The 12,324-nt window shown below is 44.3% G+C and overlaps 1 long non-coding RNA gene across 1 annotated transcript in view; it reads left to right on the top strand.

Annotated features, from left to right (window-relative positions):
• The first annotated feature begins 9,740 nt into the window (after nucleotides 1-9,740).
• The window catches only part of LOC132659383 (uncharacterized), a 73,755-nt gene continuing 71,171 nt past the window's right edge, over nucleotides 9,741-12,324 (top strand). The window contains exon 1 of the long non-coding RNA XR_009599766.1: nucleotides 9,741-9,989. This is a non-coding gene — a long non-coding RNA (uncharacterized LOC132659383). The remainder of the gene's footprint in view (nucleotides 9,990-12,324) is intronic.

Raw genomic sequence — 12,324 nt, 5'->3', positions numbered from 1 at the left:
CACCTTGATCTTGGGCTTCCAGCCTCCAGAGCTATGACAGAATAAATTTCTGCTGGTTAAGCCACCCAATCTGCGGTCTATGGTAACTGTATTAGAGTTTCCCAAGAAACAGAACCAACAGGTATGTCTATCTGCCTATTTATCTATCAATTTATTGTAAGGAATTGGGTCAGATAATTATGGAAACTAAGAAGTCCTTATAGCTGTCAACCTGGAGACAGAGGAGAGCCCGCGGCATAGTCCCACTCTGTGTCTGGAGGCCAGAGGACCAGGTAAAGTTCCAGTCCTAAAACTGGCATGCTTGAGACCCAAGAAGAACCTGCTTTTGTTCAAAATCAAAGGCAGAAAAAGACTGATGTCCCAGCTCAAGCAGTCAGGTATGAGTTTCTTCTTACTTGAGAAAGGGCCAGCCTCTCTGTTCTATTTGGGCCTTCCACTGATTGGATGAGGGTAGCTCACCTTAAGGAGGGCAATTCATTTTACTGAGTCTAATGATTCAGGTTAGTCTCATCCAAAATCACTCTCACAGATACCCCCAAAATAATGTTTGGCCAAAATATGTGGGCATCTTATGGCACAGTCGTGTTGACACGTAGAATCAGTCATCACAGCAATCCTAGCAAACTGTTACACATAGCAATAGCCAATGGAATGCATGAGAGCAGATGGATTCGTGAAGTATTTTATATGGAATTATAAGGACTTGGTGACTGATCAGATGTGAGGAGTAAAGAAGAATGATGCATCAATAATATTTTCGTTATTCCTACACCAGATGATGGAGTGGGTGATGTGCAGGGGGAACGTAATGCACACACACACACACACACACACACACACACACACACCAACTTCTATTACGTATATATAAAAGTTAAGGGATAAATTGAACTGTAATCATCTACCCAGAGTTCACAATTCTTTGCAGCTATTAGGAACAAAGCTGTTAAACTGGACCTATGCAGACTAATAATAAAGGTAAAAATGATGTACTGAACTCAGAACCCAGTTAACTCATTTTGCATAGATGTTATTTTTTTGTCATTTAAACATTTTTAATCATCTTTAAAAATTTTGAGATGAACACGTGCCCATTTAACAAGTGATACAATCCAACAATGTATATAAAAACGTTATGCATCCCCCTTTCCATTTTCCCTCATTCTCATTCTCTTCCTACAGAAAACAAAGAGATCCTATTCTTTTGTCTTGTATTTTTCTCCCTCAGCCCACATGGGATGAGAAACCCTGCATTAGAGGGGAATAGGAGTATATAAGGGTGAGCTCTGACTTATGCACAAGGGAGAGTTCCAGCCAGGCAGTTAATCATATGTAAAGATGACTGTTAAAGCCAAGTTCTGAGGGAAGAGAGAGAGTAAATCTATAGGAAATATGAACTTAAAGGCACACAGATTTGGGGCCATTTTGACCGAGAGAAAGCAGACACACTCAGTGGTCTTGATGTCCTTGGCATGTGATATCTGTGAAACTGAAAGTCACTGACTCTTTGCGACCCCATGTACTATATAGTCCATGGAATTCTCTAGGCCAGAATACTGGAGTGGGTATCCTTTCCCTTCTCCAGGGGATCTTCCCAACCCAGGGATTGAAGCAGGCTCTCCCGCATTGCAGGTGGATTCTTTACCAACTGAGCTATCAGGGAAGCTCTGCTATCTGAGTCATCGGTTAAAAAGTTACATGTGGTGGTCGGGTCTGTTGTTTAATTAGGTGGAGACCTAATAGGTCAGTTTTGGAAATCATCAGGATATAAAAGAGGTTTGCAGTAAAACTCTGTTGTGATGCCATTGTCAGGGGAGTGAAAATGTTGACTGGAGTCCCCTCATGATTGGACGAAGGGGCCGGAATGGGGGCGAGGGGACAGGAGGAAGACTACCACACGTGCTGGGGCCCCAGACCTCTGTGAGCAGCCCTTCTGCCTCCTGTGGCTCCTGCCAGGTGAGGGGCCGAGCTGCAGAGGGTCTGCCCTGAATGGTGCTGCCGCCATTGTTTGCTTTCCTCCCTGCAGTTTCCCTGCCGCACCCCCACAGTCCACTGGCTGGTGCAGGTGGGGGATAGATGAGTTTCAACAAACAGAAACACATCCTGTCATAAGAGGCTTTGCCTTGCCTTGTTATTTGAAAAGCTGCAACGTCACGTTCAGGCCAGTTACTCTTCAGGTGGTCTCTTGGGCGAGATGAATTGGTTGGCAAAAAGGTGGATGTCTGTTTGTTGAGAGACAGATGGCTTGGTTTTGAGAAGCCATTGGCATTCTGCTGTGCAAGGGACTTTTCCCTCTTTAGTCTTTAATCTGTTAGTACAATTGCAAGTGAAAACTCACAAAGAATTGCACTGTAGCCATTTTTTGGTAAAACTTATATATGAGCCTGGGAGACTGGTTCTAGATAAGCTGCTTTTGTGAAATGAATTTGTCCTTGATTAAAGGCCTATGTGGGGAGGGGGTGGGAGCAGGGAGAGAAGGTGGAGGAGTGGTGGGCAGGTATGAATGCAGGGTAAGTCATTTGTCTGTGCATGCGTGTGTGCTAACTTGCTTCAGTTGTGTCTGATTCTTTGTGACCCTATGGACTGTAGTGGAGTGGGTTGCCATGCTCTCCTCCAGGGTGTCTTCCCAACCCAGGGATTGAACCCAGGTCTCCTGCATTGCAGATGGATTTTTTACCATCTGAGCCACCAAGGAAGCCCAAGAATACTGGAGTAGATAGACTATCTCTTCTCCAGGGGATCTTCCCAACCCAGGAATCAAACCAGGGTCTCTTGCATTGCAGGCAGATTACCTACCAGTGGAACTACCAGGGAAGACCTATTGTACATCAGTGGATAACTAACATATCATCTAAGATTTTGGATAAGCATAACTGCAGCTGGGGACTAAGCCAGTGACAGCAAAGAGATTTCTGTTGACACCAGAAATATTCACATTCAAACTCATTTCCCATCCCATCCTCACCTGCCCAGGGTTGCATATGGCCCCTGACAGTTTGTTATGCCACATCTTAGTTTACTGAGGTTGAAGAGATAAAGTAATGGTTAAAGTTATTGATTTTAAAGACTCCTTTGATTATACATTAATTTTAAACCTGTTTTTTTGGTAAGAAATTAGGCCTAACTATTACAGTGAATGGGCTCCCCTTGAGGCTCAGATGGTAAAGAATCTGGCTGCAGTTCAGGAGACCTGGATTTGATCCCTGGGCCAGGAAGATCCCCTGGAGAAAGGAATGGCTACCTACTTCAGTATTCTTGCTTAGAAAAATCCCATAATCAGAGGAGCCTGGCAGGCTACAGTCCATGTGGTTGCAAAGAGTCGGACACGACCGAAAAACTTTCACTTCATACTTCATTACTGTGAATGGTACCCAAAGCTGATAAAGAATCAGCTAAGCCACACTTATCATCACATTTAGGAACATCAGGTTAAATAAGACACTAATATGAATGAGCCCTGCAACGAAAGAAATAAATACAAGTGAAAGCATAACAGCTCCTTTTTAAAGAACCTCTTCTTTTTGTTCCCACATCCAAATATAATAAATACTTCTTGGCAGTTTTCCTGCTTAGGGCTTAGAATGGTTAGCTATCCTGAGGCCGTGGTAATAGTCATACTGTTAATTTATTACTCTTTATACTCAGATGGCAGTCCCAGGCCTTGGAGCTCTGGAAAAATTTGTGTGGACATCTCGATAGAAAATGACCCTCCTGCTACCACAAAGCTAGCTGATTCTGGTGCCTGCTTTTCCTTTCCTTCTTTTTTTCTTTTTCTGAGTATCAATGATGCTCTTTCTCTGTCTTGGAGGTGAAGAAACTGACATCCTACTTAGTCTAGAAAACAGTCTAGAATTGTGCTGTCCATTAAAAATATCCAAGCCACAAACCCTCACACCATCAGTTCAGTTCAGTTCAACCAATCAGTCATGTCCGACTCTTCGGGACCCCATGGACTGCATCACACCAGGCGTCCCTGTCCATCACCAGCTCCCGGAGCTTGTGCAAACTCATGTCCATCAAGTTGGTGATGCCATCCAACCATCTCATCCTCTGTCGTCCCCTTCTCCTCCCATGTTCAATCTTTCCCGGCATCAGGGTCTTTTCAAATGAGTCATTTCTTTGCATCAAGCGGCTAAAGTATTGGAGCTTCAGCTTCAGCATCAGTCCTTCCAATGAATATTCAGGAATGATTTCCTCACCCCATATGTAACTTTAAATATTCTAGTAGCAACACTGAAAAGTAAAAAGAAACTGCTGAATTTAATATTAAAAATATATTTTATGTAGCCCAATATATCTACTGTCTTATTACTTCAATATGCAATCAATATAAAATTCATTAATGAAATAGTTTCCATTTTTTTCATATTAAATCTTTTAAGATTCAGTATGGGTTTTATTCCCTGGGAACCCACTCTACTATTCTTGCCTGGAGAATCCCATGGACAGAGGAGCCTGGTGGGCTACAGTCCATGGGTCACAAACAGTCAGACACAACTGAAGCGACTTAGCATGCACACACGCATGGGTTTTATTGCACTTACATCTTAGTTCACTCCACCCATGTTTCAAGTGCTTGATGGCTGCTGTGTTGGACGAGGCTGGTCTAGAATGTACGTGGAGCAGCTCCTGCCTCTCAGGCTGCTTAGGAACAACTTTCATGCCACTTTGCAGCCTCCTGGTGAACTGCCCCATCCTTTTGGTCCTGGAGTCTTCCTGTTCTGTGCCCTCCTCCTCCGTCAGTTCTTCTCAATCCTCCAGCTTTCTCATGCTATATAATCCGGTTACACTTGGGGATGTTAATTCAGCAGCAGGTTCTCAGGATGCTCCTCTAAAGCTCTCTTTTGAAACAGGAAACATAATAGGATATACATTATGGCAACATTCAAACTGTTCATCAATTATCCATTACATCTGCCATCTCCCTTCTGCCAATCGAGGTAACTATGTTATTACCAAAAAAAAAAAAATCTTATTTTAATTATAATCCAATCAGAAGATGCATCCATTATGTAGAGTGCTTTGGCATATTCTAAGAATTTAATTTTTGCACAAATAGTGGAGCAAATGCTGCAGACAGGAAGGGGCTGGCTTCTTTCTTCATGTATTCAGTCACTCAAAAAAGACATACAGAGCACTGGATATGTGGCAGAATTTTATGTGAAGGGGGACACAAAGTTGCACGGACCCTGGCTCCTGTTCTCGGGAAACTCACAACTCGAAAGGGGAGGTGAGCCCGGAGAAGATGCTCAGCGTGGCCGCGTGCCTCCACGAGGGCTCTAACTGGGGCGATGGGGAGACATCTTGGAGGAGGCGAAGTCGGGCTAAGTATGGAAAGCGTGGGTCGGGTTTTGATGTGTCACCATGGATGAGAAGGGAGAGGCGCGGAGATTATTTCGGAGACTGGCGTGATTCGATGACACAGAGAGGTAAAACCATACACTGAAAATATGTGCAAAGATGTATCTTTTTGACAGGCTGTAGTGGGGAGGGGCTGCAAGGACCCTGTGAGCTGTGAGCATCCACAACTAGGTCAAGCTAGATGGTGGTAGGATTTTTGTGCTAGACTAGGAGACTATATCTCATTTTCTTGGCTGGGTGGAGCCAAGGAAAATTCTAAGCAGAGCCGTAAGAGGATCATAGCTGTACTTTTTGGAGGACGGACCTGAAATGTGTGTGCATTTCTGCACAGAAGTCTGGGGGGAGGAAGCGGGGAGGGCTGCAAACACTTTGTCTCTCGTGGGAAAAAACAATATTAAAGTAATGGGTTTATGCATTTTTTGACCTTTAAAAAATGGTATTTTCAGCAAACTTCCTCCTCCCCACCTTGCCCTTGTTAAATATTTCATCTCAACTGGAAAATACCCACAACAATAATTTTTTTTTATGGTTTTAGCCTTTCAGTAATAAACCAAAACAAACAGTGGGGAGCTTAAAAGGCCTTTCAGCTGAGAAAGATGAAAGCAGATGCCTCTGGTTTAGATTATTGTTAGAAAGCACAAGAGTCTGATGCTTCTGGAAATCCTGTGAGGAAGAGCGAGCAGGAGGAAGAGCAGGTGCCGTGAGCACCCCATCCCTGACCTGACATGCTGGTAGTAATTCTCTTCCCTGGTAACTCAGACGGTAAAGAATCTGCCTGCAGTGCAGGAGACCTGGGTTCAATCCCTGGGTCAGGAAGATCCCCTGGAGAAGGAAATGGCAACTCACTCCTGTATTCCTCCCTGGAAAATCCCACGGACAGAGGAGCCTAGTAGGCTACATCCCATAGGGTCACAAAGAGTCGGGCAGGACTGAGCACTAAGACACACACAGGGTGTGTACATGCATCTAAGAATCTCATTATCTGAAGTGGGATCTTTCTTCCCCTCCCTGTAGCTGGAACCCTCTTTTATTTCAACCTGTAGAGAAAGCCCCAGGGAGGGAGAGGGAGACATTGGGTACTCATTTTTTTTTTTCCTACAAAACCACTGAGGAAACAGTAATGCCTGAATGGCTTAATGATCTGGGTGCAGCAACAAGGATACCTTCAGGCTGGAAGGAATGGTTTTTAAATGCAGCTTTTTGCTTAGACTACTGACTTCAGTGCATTTGTTCCTGTAACTTTGAATTGTCCAGAGCTCCACGATTTTAGCAACAAGCAAATATGCACTCCTGTTCTACTTACGGGCTTCCCTGGTGGCTCAGACAGTAAAGGATCTGCCCGCAGTGCAGGAGACCCAGATTCGATCCCTGGGTCAGGAAGATCCCCTGGAGAAGGGAATGGCAACCCGCTCCAATATTCTTGCCTGGAGAATTCCATGGATGGAGGGGCCTGATGGTCTACAGTCCATGGAATCACAATAAATCAGACATGACTGAGCATCTAACACTTTGAAACCATTCCTTTCCACAAGATTTTGTTCAATCCATTCTTTCCACCTAGATAAGTCTGCCAATTCATTTGTTCAGACATTTGTTCAGCCAACATTTAATGAAAACCTACTGGGTGCTAGAGCCCAAGGATTCAGAGACAAATAAAATGTAGTCTTTCAAGAGTGCGTGGACAAGTACACAGGTGTTAAAATACCTGGTGGCAAGTGCCGTGATTGGCATGGTCTTCAGGGCTATGTGGACACCCAACCTGTGAGGTTAGGAAGTCTTAGAAGAGAGGATAGCTTCTCAGTTAATGACTTAGGAGCTGTCCTCCTTCCAAGTCCATCCACATTCAGCACTTCTCCCTTGATCCTGTGTCTTCTTCCTCTGAGCATTGCCACTTGTCCCTCATGTGTGGTTTTTTGTTTATTAAAATTATTTTTTTAAATGAAGATTTTTTTTGATGTGGACCATTTTTAAAATCTTAATTGAATTTTTTACAATATGATTTTGGCATTACATTCTTTGCAGTTTTGGCTGCAAGACATGTGAGATCTTAACTCCCCAACCAGGGATTGAACCTACTTGCCCTGCACTGGAAACTGAAGTCTTACCCACTGGGCCAGCAGGGAAATCCCATGTTTGTTTTAGATTTCACACATGAGATCATGTGGTGTTTGTCTTTCTCTGTAGACTTACTTCACTTAGCATAATGTCCTCAAGGCCCACACGTGTTGTTGCAAATAATATGATTTTCTTCTTTTTCATGACTGCATTGTATTCTCCTGTGTGTGCTTCTTCTAATATTTTTTGTTGTTGTTACACTTATTTCTTTTTGTTGTTATGTTTACTATTTTAGACTCTTGCCTGTCTCTTCAATGGAACAATTAAAGAATGGGCTTATGGATATTTTGACTTTTTTAAAAAGAATAATTTCAACAAATTTCAACTAGATAACATGATATGACTCTGGGGGAGGGATGTCCATCAAGACTGTTAGGCTAAGTGAGCTCATTCCTTCATTCGTTTGCTTAATAACCACATTTTAAGTACCTGTATGTTTTATAGTTCTTAAAATGTGAGCAACAACAACAAAAACAACACACAGTCCTTTCTTCATGGAGCTTAGTGATAGTATAAACCAACAGTTAAAAACAAAATCTGGTAAGAAGCGCTATGAACCAAAATAATGAAAAATACAGCTTTGGGGAGGGTGGGCCTATGGTTTTTCTTTTCTTGTGCTGTGCTTGTTTCCATCAGTGTGTTTGTTGGCTGCCTCCAGGGTCTGTAGGGGAGACGTGGTGCTGGTGGGTTAGTACACGGGCTTATAGGAGTAGCTGTGAACCACAGTAGGGGGCTGTGTTGGGGATGGGTGATGGGCACAAGGTTGAATCTGCTCTTTGAGAGGCTTGCTGAGTAGATATCAACTCTCAAGGGTGACCTGAGGCAGGTGCCTCGGCATCCAGGGCCCTGTGAGGGTCCCCCCGGGGTACACACTTCACTGGCTCAGAGCCCTTCTCCCTTCCCTGCAGGGTGGGCTCCTCCTGGGTGTACTGGACATCCTCGAGCTTCTCCTGTGCTTTCCTGGTAAAGGCAACACCCCGTGAGCGGTGTTTGGGGTCATTACATTTCCAGTCCAAACAGTGAGCAAGTCAGCTTTAATTTTGGACAAAGAGGTATAAACTGAAAGTACAAGTTATGTGCTTTGAAAGAAGGTAAATTTGGGTGCTAGAGAAAGGAAGGCTGAGTTCAGGATGATAAAGCAATCCCCTGCTATCCCCATGATGACCCGAGCCTGATTTCAAATGAATTTCTCTCTCTTTTCCTGAGGGACTACAGAGAGGGCCAGGCAGGGTATCTTGAGCAGTGAGGCATGTTTGCCATTTGCTTGGTATAGTTGGTGTGATAGATAACTGATCATATTAAAGCTATTTAAGACCTTTTGTGTCTGGTGGCAGACATTTTTTTTTTCAATTTTATTGAGCTATAATTGACATATAACTTTGTATTAGTTAAAGTGCATAGCATTATGGCGCGCGCGCGCGCGTGTGTGTGTGTGTGTGTGTGTGTGTGTGTGTGTTATGTGTTAGTCAGACATGCTCAGTCATGTCTAACTCTGCAATCCCATAGACAGTAGCCTGCCAGGTTCCTCTGTTCATGGAATTCTCCGGGCAAGAATACTGGAGCAGATAGCTGGATAGCCATTCTCTTCTCCAGGGGATCTTCCCAACCCAGAGATTGAACCTGGTTGCAGACAGATTCTTTACTGGCTGAGTCACCAAGGAAGCCCTGTATATTCATTTAGCAACAAATAAACACCACTATAAATCTAGTTAACATCCATCATATCAGCTAATTACACTTTTGGCGTGTGTGTTGAGAACTTTTAAGGTCTACTATTTTAGCAACATTCAAATATACAAAATATTATTGCTAACTACAGTTACCATGCTGTAATTTCATCCCCAGAACTTATTTATCTTATAATTGGAAGTTTGTACCTTTTGACCTCCTTATCCTTTTGAAGTCTGTTTAAAGGGAGGCTTAAAATGGCCCTTGTTCTTTTTTTATATAGCTCAAGAGCTTTAGCAGTAAGCTGTGAGGCTTGAGGATATTTCAGAATTGGGCGAGATGTCCCACAGTTGGAGGCTGCAAAGAGCAAGACACTGTATGCAGTGACATGCTCGGCCTCTCTGGGTCACACTCAGGACCCCAGCCAGACTCCCCCTGGACCAGGCCCAGATGGAACAGCCTGACCAGCTGGCACAGCGGTTGCCTTTCTTGTGTGTTAGATGTGAGATGTGTTCAGTGAACCATCTGACAGCCAACCCACATGCTCTAATTGGTGCCTGCTGGGTGCCCTGCCCGTGCAAGATCACCATGGGGACAGACAACCCAAAGCAGCCAGGGCGATGCCATGCCTGATGCCGGCACTGCACCCTGGAAGTTTTGTGGGTGACAGTATGCCTGCAGCTGGCCTTGGCCAGTGGTTCTCACTCTTGATGTGAAATAAGAGTTTCTACAGGTTCTTGTTAGACTGAGTTCCGGGATCCCAGCCTGGGAGATTTTGGATTATGGGGTCCAAGTTGGGATCTAGAAATGTGAACTTTTGGCAAGCACACCCGGACATTCTGCTGGTAAGTAGATAAAGCCAGCTTGAGAAACCCTGCATTTATGCAGCTCAAGCTTATATTTTTTTTCTTTTAATCTACTAAGAACTTTACTTTTTAAAACCACTTTATTGAGATAAGATTGATACATAAAATGTTGTACACATTTAATATATAGGGGTTTCCCAGGTGGTGCTAGTAGTAAAGAACCCGCCTGCCAATGCAGGAGACATACAGACGTGGGTTTGATCCCTGGGTCAGGAAGATCCCCTGGTGGAGGGCATGGCAACCCACTCTAGTATTCTTGCCTATCGAATCCTGTAGACAGAGGAACCTGGTGGGCTATAGTCCATGCAGTCACAGATAGTTGGACACGACGGAAGCGTCTTGCCACGCATGCGTACATCTGTGATACCATCACCACCAAGGCCAGAACCGTATCACCTCCCAAAGTCTCCTTCTACCCCCTTTTTTATTGATTATTTTTATTTCTGGGTGAGAACACTTAAGATCTATCCTCCGAGCAGATTTTAGGCACACAATACAGCATTGTTAACTATAGGCATTGTGCTGTAGAGCAGATCTCTGAAATTATTTATCCTACGTAACTGATACTTTGTATCATCTAACCATCATCTCCCATTACCTACTCCTCACAACTTCTGGCAGCCACCGCTTTATGCTCTGGTTCTATGAGTTTGTTTAGGATTGCACATATAACTGAGATCATGCAGTATTTTCCTGTATGTGTCTTGTGTGTTTCACTCAGCATAATGCCCTCCAGATCTATCCATGTTGTCACAAATTTTCTCCTTCTTTTTAGACAGCCCAGTCTTTGATGGGAGAAAATGCTACATGGTTCCAGGAGCAGGACTGCTTGAGTCAGCTTTTTATAGAGCCTAGCCTTTCTCTAGAACGGCAACCCACTCCGATATTCTTGCCTGGAGAATCCCAGGGACGGGGGGGCCTGGTGGGCTGCCGTCTATGGGGTCGCACAGAGTTGGACACGACTGAAGCGACTTAAGCAGCAGCAGCAGCCTTTCTCTAGACCTGATGTACCTACTCTGGCCTGAATTCCTTAGGCCTACAAACCGTGGTGAGGTAGTTCACAGTTACTGTTGTCAAAGGAGTCCTCTCCCTGATACAGAAAAGTAAAGCCACCCAAAGGAAACAAAACTAGGAGCCTACTGAAATACTACCATCGTTATTGCTATTACCAATATTTAACATTGCAATTGTTTACTGGGAGCCATAATAGGTCATATGGGCATCTCAGGTGGCTCAGTGGGTAAAGAATCTGCCTGCAATGCAGGAGATGCAGGAGACATGGGTTCAATCCCTGGCTTGGGAAGATCCCCTGAAGGAGGGCACAGCAACCCACTCCAGTATTCTTACCTGGAGAATCCCATGGACAGAGGAGCCTGGTGGGCTACAGTCCATAGCATTGCAAAGAGTTGGACACAACTGAAGCGACTGAGCACACACATAGATCATAAACTGTTCTAAATTCTCTGCATCTTATTGTGTTTAAGTCTATGGAATGATCTTTGAGGTTGGTACTATTATTACCCCCATTTTACCGATGAGGATCCTGAGAGAGAAAGAGATTAAGTAATTTGCCTGGGATTGCACAATTTGTAAATGAACAATTCATGACTACGGAATGCCAGTGCGGAGGCCTTCTACCGCATGTAAATGACAGGGGACTGGAAAAAGAGAAGGGTTTCTGCTTCTAGGCTTTAATTTTCTCACCCATAAAATAAGGGGTTTGAATGATGTGACCTCTCAGCAGGGCTGACTTTGTTTGTCCAACCTGTGCAGTCAAACAGGGCCCTGGGATCAGAAGTGTCTGAGGTTTGGTTTCATGCTCTGCTGTTGCCACCTTGAAATTGCTAATAATTTTTGAACAAGGAGCCACATGTTTTCATTTTTCACCCTGCAAAATAAAGCTGATCTTGTCTCCCAAGGGCTCTTCTTGTTGTGACACTGCATTTTTTTCTCAGCTCCGTTATAGATCCTTGACAATTCTCTGTGCATTCTTGGCCTTGGAACTGCCTTCTGCAGGGGTGATGGAGCAATGGATTGTAATGAGCTTCATAGAGAGGGGTGTTTCTGGCTGGTGATGAGGGTCCATGGTGTGTCTACAGGGGCGGATGAATGGCTGGTGAAGCGGAGCTCACGGAGAACTTGCAGTGGCTCAGGGTGGTGTTGAATGCAAATTGCAACTGGCTCTTGGCAACAGCCATGTCCCCAGCCTGCCACCGGTGTTGTAGGTGTTGTCATTAAGTGGCCCATCTACAGCAATCCCTCCATGCAGGATACAAATGAGGACTCGAAGTTGAAGTTAATGAATTCATTTCTC

The sequence above is a fragment of the Ovis aries genome, chromosome 3 (assembly GCF_016772045.2).
Source record: "Ovis aries strain OAR_USU_Benz2616 breed Rambouillet chromosome 3, ARS-UI_Ramb_v3.0, whole genome shotgun sequence".
In the NCBI taxonomy this organism is placed as follows: Eukaryota; Metazoa; Chordata; class Mammalia; order Artiodactyla; family Bovidae; genus Ovis; species Ovis aries.
The sequence above is the reverse complement of the archived record's forward strand: the minus strand, read 5'-3'. Positions and strand labels throughout refer to the sequence as shown.